The sequence below is a fragment of the Ranitomeya variabilis genome, chromosome 5 (assembly GCF_051348905.1).
Source record: "Ranitomeya variabilis isolate aRanVar5 chromosome 5, aRanVar5.hap1, whole genome shotgun sequence".
NCBI lineage: Eukaryota > Metazoa > Chordata > Amphibia > Anura > Dendrobatidae > Ranitomeya > Ranitomeya variabilis.
This window is the reverse complement of record NC_135236.1, coordinates 444,988,903-445,008,378: the sequence shown is the minus strand read 5'-3', so window position 1 is coordinate 445,008,378 and position 19,476 is coordinate 444,988,903.

Genomic DNA, 19,476 nt, shown 5'->3' with positions numbered 1-19,476 from the left:
GATGGAACTATACTGACCATGAACTAAGCCTGCCGCGCAACTAGAAATAGCCAGGTAGCATTTCCTATTTATCGCTAGATGCCCAGCTCTGGCCTAAGACCTAAATAGCTAGCAGAGGGAAATATAAGACCTGGCTTACCTCTAGAGAAATATTCCAAAGAAGACAGTAGCCCCCCACATATAATGACGGTGAGTTCAGATGAAACAACAAACGCAGCAGGAAAATAGTCTTAGCAAATTTGAGGTCCGCTTACTAGATAGCAGAAGACAGATAGTATACTTTCATGGTCAGCAGAAAAACACTAACAAAACACCATCCAGAGATTACCTTAAACTCTGGCATTAACTCATAACGCCAGAGTAGCAATCCCTGATCAACGAGAGCTTTCCAGACACAGTAACAAAACTTCAGCTGTGAACTGGAACAAATAGGCAAAACAAAACATGGACAAAAGTCCAACTTATCTAGTAGTTGTCAGAAGCAGGAACAAGCACTGAGAGGCATCAGATAACATTGTTGACCGGCAAGAAACCACCAGAGAAATGAGCTTAAATAGCGACACCCACTACTGATGGAATCAGGTGAAACAGGAAAGAGGATGACAAGTCCAATTCCACAAGCGGCCACCGGGGGAGCCCAGAATCCAAATTCACAACAGGTCTCCCACGCCTTTTTCTATAAATATGTATTGTGGTTTTCCATTTTCATTTTTCTTCCCCTATAAATAGCATACCATCTCACATCTTCATGACTACCCCCCATGATTTAGTGTGGGCATACTGACATTTTCTACATCACCCTTGCAAATATTTACTCATGGTTCTGTCTGCCTGTTTTTCTGCCCTTTGCCTTGACGGCCCAAACAAAACAAAGAAATGTATTTATTTATTTATTTATTTTTTATTTTATTTTTTTAAGCACTGTATGCCCTCTTGCATTTTTGTGAGCATCAGGCTTAATTTGGATTGTATGGACCCCTACATGTGGTGGTTTCTCACCACATCTGTGGAGTCTAGGTTTATTGGTTATACTTAGTAGCTCTACACATGGGTCTGTGGTCTTCATTTTTTGGTCAGGTTTTACCATATAAAATAAAACATCTTAATATCATATTCTGATCCGGTTTACTTTTTGTGCTTTGGGTGTTTTGGCAGGCTTTTTCTGCCATACCATAACCAAGGGGCTTCACTTACTGCAAGTTGGTTATTTCCAGCATGGGTCTACCATGACTGATTGCCCTCGCATCGTCCACCCTTAGTGATTTGGGGGGTGTTCCATGTGCCTATATCTGCTTATGCTCTGGTACATTGTTTTCATAATGAGTGCTGAATTTTGATGCTTGCTTTAAGTTCTTTGTTCAATGGTGGTCGCAGATAAGTGGTACTTGCTCTATGGTACATCCTGTGATTGTGAGCCACTATCTTCACACCTGCATGGGTAACTGTATCTATAACTCCATTTGATGAATGGGTGGTAGTGGTAATACCCTTGGGGTACACTTTGAGCTTATTCCACACGCTCAGACCCAATTGGTTATGTGTTTTTTATGGCTCATTTGCATTAGGTTAGTGGTGAGCGCTTGTTCCCATAGTGCCTTGGGCTGTCTGCCGTAGTGTCAATACACACAGCGCTCATTCTTTTTAGAGCGCCTGCGCACTCATTTAGTTACTGTGTCTCATTTCATTGCAGTCTGGCGCGTGCGCACTGTGTATAGCGCTTAGGTCTGTAAAGCGTCTGCGCACTTTGTTACTCACTCCTTACCATTGTGTTATACTATGGCGCGTGCGCATTGGGTACAGCGTGCATGCTGTCAAGGCAACTGTGAGCGGATGATGCATTTCCGCTCTGAGACGCCGGCGCATGCGCACCTGGATACACGCCGGGCCCGGCGGGTGCAATAAGTATTGCACATACTTCATGCGGCGAATCTGGCTTGAACAGCTGTTCATGGTAATGTTTATTGATTATTCCTTATTTAAGCATTAGGCTGGCATTGCGGTCACTACCCCTGATGAAGCCACAAGCCTGTGGTGATACGCGTTGGGTCTCCGCACTTTAACTCATTAGGGTCTTCATGCCCATGGTCGGCCACGGAAGGGTCATGACATAAGGCACTTTTCGCCGTTCATTTACCTTATTTTTTCCAGGTGCCTGGTTCAATTTTAGGTGTGTATTCGACAGCATTATATATCTCACATGCCATTATGTTATCTGGCATCTATTTATTGGTTTGTCATGTGTACAGTTATTTGGGTTAGCCACACTCATTTTATACATCTGATGGTTATGCTGTCTCTATAGGCCATCTACATTTGTGGGCATGTTCATTTTGTACCCTTAAGTTATGTGCGAGCTTTTTGGCCTTATTCAGGGCTGTTGTGCACATGGGGTTACTTTGTATCTCCCCTTTTTTAAATGGTTTTAATATGTGTGCTTTGCCTTTTGTATGTTTATTGTGAAATAAAGCTGTCTTCCATTTTCTCCATTTGTATTTATGTGGTGATTCCCAATTATAAGGCCTTTCTCTTTTCTTTATACATTAACATTGGCTTTCCAATAGGCCTTGGTTTGAATCCCACTGACCGTGGTGCCCCCATTGTTTCTATATAAATATATATGCTATTTATTTAACCAATAGTAGAGTAATTTTTTTATATTGTTTTTATTAAACACACCAACAGCAGACTCAGGAAAATTACTGGTAAATAGTGACATATGCAGATCTCAGCAGGCTTTGCACCAGTCGCACAACTTCTAGACAAATATACACTATTTATTTAACCAATAGCAGATTAAAAAAATTATTTTATATCGCCTTTATTACACATGCCAACAGAAGACTCAGGAAAATTACTGGTAAATAGTGAAATGTCATCTCTCAGCATACTTTGTGCCGGTCACAGTCACAAAACTGCTAGTTAATTACCGTATATGCTATTTATTTAACCAAAGCAGAATAATTGTTTTTATATTGCCTTTATTACAAACTACAACAGCAGACTCAGGAAAATTACTGGTATATAGTGATGTATGCATATCTCAGCAGGCTTAGCGCCAAGCACCACAACTGATAGATAAACATACGTTATTTATTTAACCAAGAGCAGAGTAATTTTTTTAGATCGCCTTTATTAAACACAGCAACAGCAGACTCTGGAAAATTACTGATAAATAGTAACATTTGCGTTTCTCAACAGGCTTTGCATCAGTTGCGCAATTGCTAGATAAATATACGCAGAGTAATTTTTTTAGATTGCCTTTATTAAACACAGCAACAGCAGACTCTGGAAAATTACTGATAAATAGTGACATTTGCGTTTCTCAGCAGGTGTTGCATCAGTCACACATTTGCTGGATAAATATACGCTATTTATCCAATAGCAGAGTAATTTTTAGGCTACGTTCACATTTGCGTTGTGCGCCGCAGCGTCGGCGACGCAACGCACAACGCAGGAACAACGCATGCACAATGCATGCACAACGCTGCGTTTTGCGACGCATGCGTTCTATTTTATAACGCAAAAAATGCATCATGCTGCGTCCTCTGTGCCATGCCGCTTGCGCCAAAAAGGACGCATGCATCCCAAAACGCAATGCAACGCATGTCCATGCGCCCCCATGTTAAATATAGGGGCGCATGATGCATGCGGCGACGCTGCAGCGCCCAATGCTGCGGCGCACAACGCAAATGTGAACGTAGCCTTAGATCGCCTTTATTAAACACACCAACAGCAGACTCTGAACAATTACTGGTAAATAGTAACATTTGCATTTCTCAGCAGGCTTTGCATCAGTTGTGCAATTGCTAGATAAATATACGCTATTTATTTTTCCAATAGAGTAATTTTTTTTATATCGCTTTTATTACACATGCCAACATCAAATTCAATAAAATTACTGGTAAATAGTGATGTTAGCATATCTCAGTAGGCTTTGTGCCAGTCGCACAACTCGTAGATAAATATATGCTATTTATTTAACCAATAGCAGAGTAATTTTTATTCATGTAGCCTCTGTTACACATGATAACAGCAGATTCACGAAAATTACTGGTAAATAGTGATGTTTGCATATCTTAGCAGGCTTTGCACCAGTTGCAAAACTGCTAGTTAATTACCGTATATGTTATTTATTTAACCAAGGCAGAATAATTTTGCTTTTATATAGCCTTTATTACATACTCCAATAGCAGACTCAGGAAAATTACTGGTAAATAGTGATGTTTGCTTATCTCAGCAGGCTTTGCGCCAGCAGCACAACTGATAGATAAATATAGGTTATTTATTGAACCAATAGCAGAGTAATTTTTTTATTGCTTTTATTAGGCATGCCAACAGGAAAATTAATGGTAAGTAGTGACCTTTGCGTATCTCAGTAGGCTATGCGCCAGTTGAACAACTGCTATTTAAATATGCACTGTTTATTGCACACGCCAACAGGAAACTCTGGAAAATTACTGGTAAATATTGATATTTGCATATCTCAGCATTCTTTGCCCCAGTTGCACAACTTCTGGATAAATATATCCTATTTATTTAAACAATAGCAGTATAATTTTTTTATATCGCCTTTATTAGACACGCCAACATCAGAAACAGAAAAATTACAGTAAAATAGTGACATTTGCATATCCCAGCAGGCTTTGCGCCAGTCGCACAACTACTAGATAAATACATGCTATTTATTTAACCAATAGCAGAGGTTTTTTATATTTTGCCTTTATTACACACGCTAACAGCAGACTAAGGAAATTTCCTGAGTCTGCTGTTAGCATGTGTAATAGATGAGAAGATGTTTGGTTTGAGTGCTCAGCAGGGCTGCATGCATTGGAAGTTTGCAACAAGCGAGAAAGGAGATCGGGAAAGAAATAGCATGATCCTGAGGAACAGACCAAGACAGAGAGAGAGCTACAGTGACGCAGTATACACACCCAGAAAGGACCCCCACTGGCATGTAATGTACCGGGTCACTGGAGATGAGCACCTCATCCATAGTTACCGCTCCACATCAGGTTACTCATTACTGGTCATACCAGTCCTTACTCATAGGCAGAAACGCGCATGTGAAAAATCACAGCTTATAAAGTTTTAATTGATTTTCAAAAAAGAGGAAAATTTTTAACCTTCATGGTGCTGATTTTTTTAGTTAAAGAGAACCTACTGGAAGTATAGCTGAGTGACTATATTTCAGTAGAATTAGACTCTCATAGAATTTCAGAGAAAAAACATTTTCTCCAGAATACACTCTTTTATCAATTTGCTCTTCCTAATGTCATCAAAATGGTGGAAGCTACTGTCTGGAGTGAGCAGGCCAAAGAGCAACGCCTATAACTAAGGAAGATGAAAAAAAATCAGTACGAAGGACTGAACACTGGGCTGTCAAAAAGGCTGGACAGGTGAGTGATGAGGTGAATATTCTTTTTTTAAACAATATTAGTTTATTAAAGGGCAAAAAGAGCGTTGGAGTGGTGGGAACACTATCTAACCTCCATATAACTTATGTAAGTACTTTTGTTTTACTTAGTACTAAGTGCTAAGTGCTCTATGCTATACTTTACTGTCCATTACAAAATCCACATATAAATTGATGGCATACACACTCCTAGTCTAAGTGACAATACTCTATATTATAGATATGCTTTAATGCTTCTACTATGTCATGCTTCATTCAGACTTTATGAAGCAACAATGTCTTCCACAGACAGTTCATGAACAAGTTTCACAAACTGCAGCAGTGATTTTGTCCCACTCCTCCATACAGATCTTCTCCAGATCTTTTTAGGTTTCTGGATGTCACTGGACAGCATTGAGTTTCAGCTCCCAAAGATATTCTATTGGGTACAGGTCTGGAGACTGGCTTGGCCATTCTAAGACCTTGAGATGCTTCTTACGGAGCCAGTCCTGAGTTGCCATGGCTGTGTGTTTCGGGTGATTGTCATGCTGGAAGACCCAGCAACAACCCATCTTCTATGCTCTTACTGAGGGAAGGAGGTTGTTGGCCAAAATCCTATGATACATGACCCCTGCATCCTCCCTTCAATTCGGTGCAGTCGTCCTGTGACCTTTGCAAATAAGCACCCCCAAAGTATGATGTTTCCCCTACCATGCTTCAGGGTTGGGATGGTGTACTTGGAGTTGTATTCATCCTTCCTCCAAACACGGCGAGTGGAGTTGATACCAAAAATGACTTTTTTGGTCTCATGTCACCTTCTCCCATACCTCCTCGGAATCATCCAAATTGTCATTGACGAACTTCAAATGGGACTGGACATGTCCTGGTGTGAACAGGAGGACCTTGCATGTCCTGCAGGAATTTAATCCATGACAGCATAGTGTTTTACTAATGGTAATATTTGAGACTGTGGCCCCAGTTCTCTGGAGATCATTAACCAGGTCCTCCCATGTAGTTCTGGGCAGATTTCAGACTTTTCTCAGAGTCATCTTTACCCCACGATGCGAGATCTTGCATTGAGCCCCAGACCGAGAAACATTGACAGTCTTCTTGTGTTGCTTCCATTTTCTAATAATTGTGCCAACAGTTGTTGCCTTCTCAAGAAGCTGCTTGCCTACTGTCCTGTAGCCCATCCCAGCCTTGTGCAGTTCTGCAATTTATTTTCCCTGGTGTCCTTAGACCACTCTTTGGTCTTGACCATGGTGGAGAGGTTGGAGCATGATTGATTGAGTGTGTGCACAGGTGTCTTTTATACAGCTAACGAGTTCACATATGTCAATTATTACAGGTAATGGGTGCAGTGTAGGAGGGCTTCTTAAGAAAAAACAGGTCTGTGAGGCAGAATTCTTGCTGGCTGATAGGTGATCAATTACTTCTCTTAAATTAAATTCTTTTAATGAAATACGTAAAAATCATACAATGTGAATTTTTGTTTTTTATGTTTAAATTAGGTCTCACGGTTAATGCTTACTTACGATAAAAATTACAGATGTCTCCATTCTTTGTAGGTGGAAAAACTTATGGGTTTTAGATCAAGGAAGAAAGCAATCACCAGGTCTGTGGATGTGAACTGAGGTTTGCAGCTGGGCAATCTGGAGAACCTTACACAGCTCCTTCATCACTTTGCTCATGAAGGGGGTTCTCTAGTCCATCAAAATCTCATTTGGAAGGCCAATCCTAGCACAGATATGGACAAGCTCCCCGGAGATACTCTTGGCTGCAGAGTTCCTTAGTAGTACCACTTCAGGGTACCAGGTCACATAGTCCATGACTACTAGGATATACTGATGCCCCCTGTGCAGACTTTGCTAGGGGACCTACTAGGTCCATGGCAATCCTCTCAAATGGGACCTCTATGACAGGTAATGGGACTAAAGGACTTCAGAAGTGAGAAGAGGGAGCAGTTATCTGGCAGATGGGGCAGGACCTACAAAAATTTAAGATTTCCCCATAACATCCTGGCCAATAGAGCCTGTGCATTATTCTCTCCTGAGTTTTCTGTACCACCAGATGTCCCTCCAAAATATATGAATGGGCCATGTCTAAAACCATCCACCGGTAGGGTCCTGGAAGCTACAGTTGCTCGACCAACTCACCTCCCCTCAATTTCGCCACCTGATACAATAAATCATAATTGTCTGCAGAGTGTGGGAACCTGGTGTCAGCCCCCGGCTTTTGAGCAATCCCATTACCTAAGGTATCATTATCAAATGCCCCCTTTAAAGTAAGGTCCATAACTTGAGCAGTGCCAAAGATCTCTTTGGGCACTTCTAACTCAGGGAAGTTGGGCTCCTCTGTCATGTTCTCAATGGCAAGAGAACATAGCATAAGCATATATAGGAACTAGCTCTTGGAAGATGGGAACTGAGCTGACCATGAACTAAACCTAACACACAACTAGCAGTGGCCGGGTAGCATGCCTACGTTGATTCTAGATGCCCAGCACCAGCCGGAGGACTAAATAATGCTAGCAGAGGGAAATATTAGTCCTAGCTCACCTCTAGAGAAATACCCCGAAAGGAGACAGAGGCCCCCCACATATATTGGCGGTGAATCAAGATGAAATAACAAACGTAGTATGAAAATAGGTTTAGCAAATTTGAGGTCCACTTACTACATAGCAGAAGACAGAAAGGGCACTTTCATGGTCAGCTGAAAACCCTATCAAAACACCATCCAGAAATTACTTTAAAACTCTGGCATTAACTCATAACACCAGAGTGGCAATTCCTGTTCACAAGAGCTTTCCAGACACAGTAACGAAACTACAGCTGTGAACTGGAACAAAAATGCAAAAACAAACATGGACAAGAGTCCAACTTATCTAGTAGTTGTCTAGGAGCAGGAACAAGCACAGAGAGGCTTCTGATAACATTGTTGACCGGCAAGCAACTAACAGAGCAGCAAGGTTATATAGCGACTCCCACATCTTGATGGGAACAGGTGAACAGAGAAGATGACAACACCAGTTCAATTCCACCAGTAGCCACCGGGGGAGCCCAGAATCCAAATTCACAACAGTACCCCCCCCTCAAGGAGGGGGCACCGAACCCTCACCAGAACCACCAGGGCGATCAGGATGGGCCCTATGAAAGGCACGAACCAGATCAGAGGCATGAACATCAGATGCATTCACCCAAGAATTATCCTCCTGGCCGTATCCCTTCCACTTGACCAGATACTGGAGTCTCCGTCTGGAAACACGAGAGTCTAAGATTTTCTCCACAACGTACTCCAACTCACCCTCAACCAACACCGGAGCAGGAGGCTCAACGGAAGGCACAACTGGTACCTCATACCTGCGCAATAACGACCGATGAAAAACGTTATGAATAGAAAAGGATGCAGGGAGGTCCAAACGGAAGGAAACAGGGTTAAGAATCTCCAATATCTTATACGGGCCGATGAACCGAGGCTTAAACTTAGGAGAAGAGACCCTCATAGGGACAAAACGAGAAGACAACCACACCAAATCCCCAACACAAAGCCGAGGACCAACACGACGGTGGCGGTTGGCAAAAAGCTGAGTCTTCTCCTGGGACAACCTCAAATTGTCCACCACCTGCCCCCAGATCTGATGCAATCTCTCCACCACAGCATCCACTCCAGGACAATCCGAAGTTTCCACCTGACCAGAGGAAAATCGAGGATGAAACCCCGAATTACAGAAAAACGGGGACACCAAAGTGGCAGAGCTGGCCCGATTATTGAGAGCGAACTCCGCCAATGGCAAAAAAGCAACCCAATCATCCTGGTCAGCAGACACAAAACACCTCAGATATGTCTCCAGGGTCTGATTAGTCCGCTCGGTCTGGCCATTCGTCTGAGGATGGAAAGCGGACGAAAAAGATAAATCTATGCCCATCCTAGCACAGAATGCCCGCCAAAATCTAGACACGAATTGGGTCCCTCTGTCAGAAATGATATTCTCAGGAATACCATGCAAACGAACAACATTTTGAAAAAACAGAGGAACCAACTCGGAAGAAGAAGGCAACTTGGGCAGAGGAACCAAATGGACCATCTTAGAGAAACGGTCACACACCACCCAGATGACAGACATCTTCTGAGAAACAGGCAGATCTGAAATAAAATCCATCGAGATGTGCGTCCAAGGCCTCTTAGGAATAGGCAAGGGCAACAATAATCCACTAGCCCGAGAGCAACAAGGCTTGGCCCGAGCACAAACGTCACAAGACTGCACAAAGCCTCGCACATCTCGTGACAGGGAAGGCCACCAGAAGGACCTTGCCACCAAATCCCTGGTACCAAAAATGCCAGGATGACCTGCCAACGCAGAAGAATGAACCTCAGAGATGACTCTACTGGTCCAATCATCAGGAACAAACAGTTTATCAGGTGGGCAACGATCCGGTCTATCCGCCTGAAACTCCTGCAAGGCCCGCCGCAGGTCTGGAGAAACGGCTGACAATACCACTCCATCCTTAAGGATACCTGTGGGCTCAGAGTTACCAGGCGAGTCAGGCTCAAAACTCCTAGAAAGGGCATCCGCCTTAACATTCTTAGAACCCGGTAGGTATGACACCACAAAATTAAACCGAGAGAAAAATAATGACCAGCGCGCCTGTCTAGGATTCAGGCGCCTGGCGGTCTCAAGATAAATCAAGTTTTTGTGGTCAGTCAATACCACCACCTGATGTCTGGCCCCCTCAAGCCAATGGCGCCACTCCTCAAAAGCCCACTTCATGGCCAAAAGCTCCCGATTCCCAACATCATAATTCCGCTCAGCGGGCGAAAATTTACGGGAAAAGAAGGCACAAGGCCTCATCACGGAGCAGTCAGAACTTTTCTGCGACAACACTGCCCCAGCTCCGATCTCAGAAGCGTCGACCTCAACCTGAAAAGGTAGAGCAACATCAGGCTGACGCAACACAGGGGCAGAGGAAAAACGGCGCTTAAGCTCCCGAAAGGCCTCCACAGCGTCAGGGGACCAATCAGCAACATCAGCACCCTTCTTAGTCAAATCGGTCAACGGCTTAGCAATATCCGAAAAACCAGCAATAAATCGACGATAAAAGTTAGCAAAGCCCAAAAATTTCTGAAGACTCTTAAGAGAAGAGGGCTGCGTCCAATCACAAATAGCTTGAACCTTGACAGGATCCATTTCAATGGAAGAGGGAGAAAAAATATATCCCAAAAAGGAAATCCTCTGTACCCCAAAAACACACTTAGAACCCTTCACACACAAAGAATTAGACCGCAAAACCTGGAAAACCCTCCTGACTTGCTGGACATGAGAGTCCCAGTCCTCCGAAAAAATCAGAATATCATCCAGATACACAATCATAAATTTATCCAAATAATCGCGAAAAATATCATGCATAAAGGACTGGAAAACTGACGGAGCATTTGAAAGACCAAAAGGCATCACTAAATACTCAAAGTGGCCCTCGGGCGTATTAAATGCGGTTTTCCACTCATCCCCCTGCCTGATTCGCACCAAATTATACGCCCCACGAAGGTCAATCTTAGAGAACCACTTGGCCCCCTTTATGCGAGCAAACAAATCAGTCAGCAACGGCAATGGGTATTGATATTTTACAGTGATTTTATTCAAAAGCCGATAATCGATACATGGTCTCAAAGAGCCGTCTTTTTTTGACACAAAGAAAAAACCGGCTCCTAAGGGAGATGACGATGGACGAATATGTCCCTTTTCCAAGGACTCCTTTATATATTCTCGCATAGCAGCATGTTCAGGCACAGACAGATTAAATAAACGACCCTTTGGGTATTTACTACCCGGGATTAAATCTATGGCACAATCGCACTCTCGGTGCGGAGGTAATGAACCAAGCTTGGATTCTTCAAAGACGTCACGATAGTCAGACAGGAACTCAGGAATTTCAGAGGGAATAGATGATGAAATGGAAACCACAGGTACATCCCCATGAGCTCCCTTACATCCCCAGCTCAACACAGACATAGCTTTCCAGTCGAGGACTGGGTTGTGAGATTGCAGCCAAGGCAATCCTAGCACCAAATCATCATGTAGATTATGCAGCACCAGAAAGCGAATAATCTCCTGGTGATCCGGATTAATACGCATAGTTACTTGTGCCCAGTATTGTGGTTTATTATTAGCCAATGGGGTGGAGTCAATCCCCTTCAGAGGAATAAGAGTCTCCAAAGGCTCTAAATCATACCCACAGCGTTTGGCAAAGGACCAATCCATAAGACTCAAAGCGGCGCCAGAGTCGACATAGGCGTCCGTGGTAATAGATGACAAAGAGCAAATCAGGGTCACAGATAGAATAAACTTAGACGGTAAGGTGCAAATGGAAACAGATTTATCAAGCTTTTTAGTGCGCTTAGAGCATGCTGATATAACATGAGTAGAATCACCACAATAGAAACACAACCCATTTTTCCGTCTAAAATTCTGCCGCTCGCTTCGGGACAGAATTCTATCACACTGCATACTCTCTGGCGACTTCTCAGTGGACACCGCCAGATGGTGCACTGGTTTGCGCTCCCGCAAACGCCTATCGATCTGAATAGCCATTGTCATGGACTCATTCAGACCCGCAGGCACAGGGAACCCCACCATAACATCCTTAATGGCATCAGAGAGACCCTCTCTGAAAGTCGCCGCCAGGGCGCACTCATTCCACTGAGTAAGCACAGACCATTTACGGAATCTTTGACAGTAAATTTCCGCTTCATCTTGCCCCTGAGATAGGGACATCAAAGTTTTTTCTGCCTGAAGCTCCAAATGAGGTTCGTCATAAAGCAACCCCAAGGCCAGAAAAAACGCATCCACATTGAGCAACGCAGGATCCCCTGGTGTCAATGAAAAAGCCCAGTCTTGAGGGTCGCCCCGGAGCAAGGAAATCACAATCCTGACCTGCTGTGCAGGGTCTCCGGCAGAGCGAAATTTCAGGGACAAAAATAATTTGCAATTATTTCGAAAATTCTGAAACCCAGATCTATTCCCCGAGAAAAATTCCGGCAAAGGAATTCTCGGCTCAGATACAGGTGCATGACAAACAAAGTCTTGCAAATTTTGTACCTTCGTGGCGAGATTATTCAAACCTGCAGTCACACTCTGAAGATCCATTACAAACAGGTGGACACAGAGCCATTCAAAGATTAGAAGGAGGAAAAAAAAAAAAAAAAAAATTCTCAGCAGACTTCTTATTTCTCTCCTTTCTCAGCCAAGGATTTTAACCCTTTAGTGGTCCGGTCAAACTGTCATGTTCTCAATGGCAAGAGAACATAGCATAAGCATATATAGGAACTAGCTCTTGGAAGATGGGAACTGAGCTGACCATGAACTAAACCTAACACACAACTAGCAGTGGCCGGGTAGCATGCCTACGTTGATTCTAGATGCCCAGCACCAGCCGGAGGACTAAATAATGCTAGCAGAGGGAAATATTAGTCCTAGCTCACCTCTAGAGAAATACCCCGAAAGGAGACAGAGGCCCCCCACATATATTGGCGGTGAATCAAGATGAAATAACAAACGTAGTATGAAAATAGGTTTAGCAAATTTGAGGTCCACTTACTACATAGCAGAAGACAGAAAGGGCACTTTCATGGTCAGCTGAAAACCCTATCAAAACACCATCCAGAAATTACTTTAAAACTCTGGCATTAACTCATAACACCAGAGTGGCAATTCCTGTTCACAAGAGCTTTCCAGACACAGTAACGAAACTACAGCTGTGAACTGGAACAAAAATGCAAAAACAAACATGGACAAGAGTCCAACTTATCTAGTAGTTGTCTAGGAGCAGGAACAAGCACAGAGAGGCTTCTGATAACATTGTTGACCGGCAAGCAACTAACAGAGCAGCAAGGTTATATAGCGACTCCCACATCTTGATGGGAACAGGTGAACAGAGAAGATGACAACACCAGTTCAATTCCACCAGTAGCCACCGGGGGAGCCCAGAATCCAAATTCACAACACTCCTCTGTCACCATCTCATCCCCCTTTGGGTATCCCAGTACGGAGAAGTGGTGATGTCTGCTTTCCCAAGGGATTTCTTTACAACCTTGTAGATAACCAGGACTTCTGCATTCCAAGGGTCGCCCTGGGCAACCCTGGTCTGTATTGGCCTGGGAAGCGAGTGAATTAATCTGTCTATGACCACAAGCTCAACCATCTGGGCAGGAGTGGAAGTCTCTGGTGGCAACTACTTTTGGACTAGATGCAAAAAGTCGAACATCTGCAAGCAAGAGGGTATGTCACCAGCATATACCCAGAGGCGGACTTGCTGAGCTATAACAAATAATGCTCTAGCACCACCGTCCACTGCTTTGGCAGAAGTTTCTCCTGTTCAGTCACCCTCTGGAAAACAGTCAAAAAAGCTTCCACATAGTGTTGAGCATTCCGATGCTGCAAGTATCGGGTATCGGCCGATACTTGCTGTATCGGAATTTCCGATACCGAGATCCGATATTTTTGTGATATCGGGTATCGGTATCGAAACAACATTAATGTAAAAATGTGTAAAAGAAAGAATTAAAATAAAAAATATCTCTATACTCACCTGTCCGACGCAGCCTGGACCTCAGCGAAGGAACCGGCAGCGTTGTTTGTTTAAAATTCGCGCTTTTACTTGGTTACGTGAATTCCCGGCTTGTGATTGGTCAGGGCGGCCATGTTGCCGGGACGCGGACCAATCACAGCAAGCCGTGACGAAATTACGTCACGGCTTGCTGTGATTGGTCCGCGTCCCGGCAACATGGCCGCCATTAACCAATCACAAGCCGTGACGTCACGGGAGGCTGGACTTGCGCACTTTTTAAAAAACGCGCGTGTCCAGCCTCCAGTGACGTCCCGGCTTATGATTGGTCACGGCGCCATGTTGCCGGGACGCGGACCAATCACAGTAAGCCGTGACGAAATTACGTCACGGCTTGCTGTGATTGGTCCGCGTCCCGGCAACATGGACGCCATTAACCAATCACAAGCCGTGACGTCACGGGAGGCTGGACACGCGCGTTTTTTAAAAAGTGCGCAAGTCCAGCCTCCCGTGACGTCACGGCTTGTGATTGGTTAATGGCGGCCATGTTGCCGGGACGCGGACCAATCACAGCAAGCCGTGACGTAATTTCGTCACGGCTTGCTGTGATTGGTCCGCGTCCCGGCAACATGGCCGCCCTGACCAATCACAAGCCGGGAATTCACGTAACCAAGTAAAAGCGCGAATTTTAAACAAACAACGCTGCCGGTTCCCTCGCTGAGGTCCCGGCTGCGTCGGACAGGTGAGTATAGCGATATTTTTTATTTTAATTCTTTCTTTTACACATTTATATGGTTCCCAGGGCCTGAAGGAGAGTTTCCTCTCCTTCAGACCCTGGGAACCATCAGGAATACCGTCCGATACTTGAGTCCCATTGACTTGTATTGGTATCGGGTATCGGTATCGGATTGGATCCGATACTTTGCCGGTATCGGCCGATACTTTCCGATACCGATACTTTCAAGTATCGGACGGTATCGCTCAACACTACTTCCACATCATCCCACGGGGTCATCTTTTGAATGGATCATCTTACCACTTTCCGGACTTACGAGTCATCACCTGGAGTGTGGGAAGAGACTGTTGGCCTCCCACGAATGGCCTCTGCGAGGGGTTCCATCTGCTGTGCTAGCACCTCTTGTTGCTGTCGCTGCTATTGGAGTTGCTGTGCCAACAGTTTGTTAGATTCCTGTTCTGCTGTTGACTTGACAGTTGCTGCTGCAGTTGGACCTGGACCATATGCTTGACAAGCTCCTCTATGCTTATACGTATACACCAAAAGAGAATATATGAGATGCATCCTACAGATATGATGCACAACTACAACATATGTATTAGAACAAATAATTTTATTATATCATAAAAATATGACAAAATACATAATATAGGGGAAAGAACAGACAGATGAAAAATAAAAATAAAATATGGGGTGTCACGGGATTATAGAGATGTCTTACTATACATAGTATCGTACAACTAGGATACTTCCAATAAATTAAATTATACAAATATCAAACATATAAATATAATAAATAATAGTAGTAATGTGAACAATAAGATGTATACAGTATAGCTCATATGTGGTACCTATATAGTATGATCTCCTGAACCAAAGTATAAAATATGATGTATCAGGTGATAATTATTGACTATAAAATCCACATACTGTAAAAAAGAAATAATATATTACAACGAAAGTGCCAAGTATATATAGTATAGAGTGGATATTATAGGTCAATAATATCTAATGAATGCACATATATTCAATATAGTACGACATACTCATATGAAAATATAAAGATAAAGTGTCATAGTGCAAAAAAGTGCAAATAAAGATTGCCCTGTAGTGCTTGTGGAGTCACTACAGTATGTGCATATATTACCAGTATAAGTACCTGGTTTTGTAGAAACAAAGTGTCATAGTGCCATAAGGAAAGGAGATCCAATGTAATACTGACCAGTACCAGAGCCCCGTGGCAGCCCGCACCTGCCCGACGCGCGTTTCGCCTGAGCTTTGACAATGGAGTGAAGTAGGGAACAAGAGAAGCAGTATTTAACTAGAAAGGAACCAATCGGTGTTGTTACCATGATCATTCAAAGGATACAGCTGTGAACAAGGCACGTGTAGTACCATGCATGGTATTGCCGGAGACAGGCTCCTCCCATATGGCGCGTCTCACTAGAGCGCTCCACGTGGGGGAGGCCGACACCAGCGTGCGCTTCACCGTGGAACGCAAGATGCACCAGAAGTGACGATCTAAGTGTAAGAAGTGTAGGGGGCGTGGTGTATACACAGCGCTCAGCAGGAACGCATAGAGGGAATGAAGAAAAAGCGAATGTGTCAATTGAACTGTGGGATCGCAATAGGTATCACCTGAATCCAGCACTCAGTAACCTAACCTAAAGAAGTGTATATGATGCAAAAAAGAAAAGAATAAAAAGAAAAAGAAAAATTAATAATAAGACATATAAAAAACTAAGATAGTATATAGATACAAATAAATGAAGTGACATAATATAACAACACCAATAAATACAAAGGAGCAATGAACTAGTTAAATACACAAAGACCAAATTAGCAATAGTATTATCAATATGGCGAAAGATCTGAAAAAAAGAGAACAGAAGAGATCATAACCATCAGAATAAAAACATGCATGTGTGTACGAGGACACACATATACTACCGTGTACACACAAAAGACAAATAATATGGGTACATATGCACATGTGTGTGCAACCATACATATAAACACACACACGCATATAATAATACAATCACACACACACACACACGTCACACACACTCCTATACTTGCTTACTGGCACACTCATTCACACTCATGGACACAACACACAAAATTGTGTATAAAAACAGAAAATTAAAATTATAACGATGGGAGAAGGTAACATAAAGGAAAGGGACAAAGCTGATGGTCTCATTGAGACCCTTTGGTGCCATCGTATCGTGTCTATACCGCTCGCCATAAAGGATGAAGGATCACAATTGTGGTGTAGTTTATAGTGCCGGGGAATTGTTTTTAGTTCTGCTATATCGGTAATCTCTGCTGCTGCTTTGATGTCCAAGATGTGTTCTCGAACCCTTCTGCGCAATTCACGTGACGTTAGTTGTTATGATCCTTAGTGGTTGAGAATCACAAATTACTCCAGCTAGGTAACAAACATAGGACAAGCTCTAGGGAGGTGGCAAACTGGACTGACCGCAAATCTGAACCTATCCAAACACACTAGAAGTAGCCGGTGAACGTGCCTAAAATTCTAGACGTCTCGAGCCAGCCTGAGGAACTAACTACCCCTAGAGAGAGAGAAAGACCTCACTTGCCTCCAGAGAAATAATCCCCAAAGATAAAGAAGCCCCCAACAAATAATAACGGTGAGGTAAGAGGAAGGCACATACACAGGGGTGAAAGCAGATTCAGCAAATGAGGCCCACTAATACTAGATAGCAGAAAATAGAAAAGGGGTCTGTGCAGTCAGTAAAAAACCCTTACAAAATATCCACACTGAGATTTCCAGAACCCCCGCACCAACTAACGGTGTGGGGGGAGAACCTCAGTCCCCTAGAGCAACCAGCAAGCGAGGAAATCACATTTTAGCAAGCTGGACAAGAAACATGATGAATGCTGATAATCAAAAATGAACAAACAAAAACTTAGCTTGTCTTCGAGAGACTGGGAGCAAGGTAGTCACAAGGAATCTGAAGAGCACTGAATACATTGATAGCAGGCAAGGAACTGAGTATCCAGGTGAGCTAAATAGGAAACCAGCCAAGGATAACGAACCAGCTGATGCTGCCAACCTGCAGAAAGACAACACTACACAGTACCGCTTGTGACCACTAGAGGGAGCCCAAAAACAGAGTTCACAACAGTACCCCCCCCTTGAGGAGGGGTCACCGAACCCTCATCAAGACCCCCAGGGCGATCAGGATGAGCCGCGTGGAAGGCACGAACCAAATCAGCCGCATGAACATCAGAGGCGACAACCCAGGAATTATCTTCCTGACCATAGCCCTTCCACTTAACCAAATACTGAAGCCTCCGTCTAGAGATACGAGAATCCAAAATCTTCTCCACCACGTACTCCAATTCGCCCTCGACCAGCACCGGAGCAGGAGGCTCAACAGAAGGAACCACAGGTACCACATACCTCCGCAACAAAGACCTATGGAACACATTATGAATGGCAAACTATGCTGGGAGATCCAAACGAAAAGACACCGGGTTAAGGATTTCCAAGATCTTATAAGGACCGATGAAGCGAGGCTTGAATTTAGGAGAGGAGACCTTCATAGGAACATACCGAGAAGACAGCCACACCAAATCCCCAACACGAAGTCGGGGACCCACACCGCGGCGGCAGTTGGCAAAGCGCTGAGCCTTCTCCTGTGACAACCTCAAATTGTCCACCACATGGTTCCAAATCTGCTGCAACCTATCCACCACAGAATCCACCCCAGGACAGTGAGAAGGCTCAACCTGACCCGAGGAAAAATGAGGATGGAAACCAGAATTGCAGAAAAAAGGCGAAACCAAAGTAGCAGAACTAGCCTGATTATTAAGGGCAAACTCGGCCAATGGCAAAAAAGTCACCCAATCATCCTGATCAGCAGAAACAAAACATCTCAAATAAGTTTCCAACGTCTGATTAGTTCGCTCGGTTTGGCCATTAGTCTGAGGATGGAAGGCCGACGAAAAAGACAAATCAATGCCCATCTTAGCACAAAAAGTCCGCCAAAACCTGGACACAAACTGGGATCCTCTATCAGACACAATATTTTCAGGAATACCGTGCAAGCGAACCACATTTGGAAAAAATAGAGGAACCAAATCGGAGGAAGAAGGCAACTTAGGCAAGGGCACCAAATGGACCATCTTGGAAAAACGATCACACACCACCCAGATGACAGACATTTTCTGAGATACTGGAAGATCCGAAATAAAATCCATGGAAATGTGCGTCCAAGGCCTCTTCGGAACAGGCAGAGGCAAAAGCAAACCGCTGGCACGAGAACAGCAAGGCTTAGCCCGAGCACAAATCCCACAAGACTGCACAAAGGAACGCACATCCCGCGACAAGGAAGGCCACCAGAATGACCTAGCCACCAAATCTCTGGTACCAAAAATCCCAGGATGACCCGCCAACACCGAAGAATGGACCTCGGAAATAACTCTGCTGGTCCATCTATCCGGGACAAACAGTCTCTCTGGTGGACAACGGTCAGGTCTATCCGCCTGAAATTTCTGCAGCACTCGTCGCAAATCTGGGGAAATGGCAGACAAAATCACTCCCTCTCTGAGAATACCAGCCAGCTCAGAAACTCCCGGAGAGTCAGGCACAAAACTCCTAGTAAGTGCATCAGCTTTCACGTTCTTCGAACCAGGCAGGTATGAGACCACGAAGTTGAAACGGGAGAAAAACAACGACCAACAAGCCTGTCTAGGATTCAGGCGCTTGGCAGATTCAAGATAAATTAGATTTTTGTGATGAGTCAAGACCACCACAC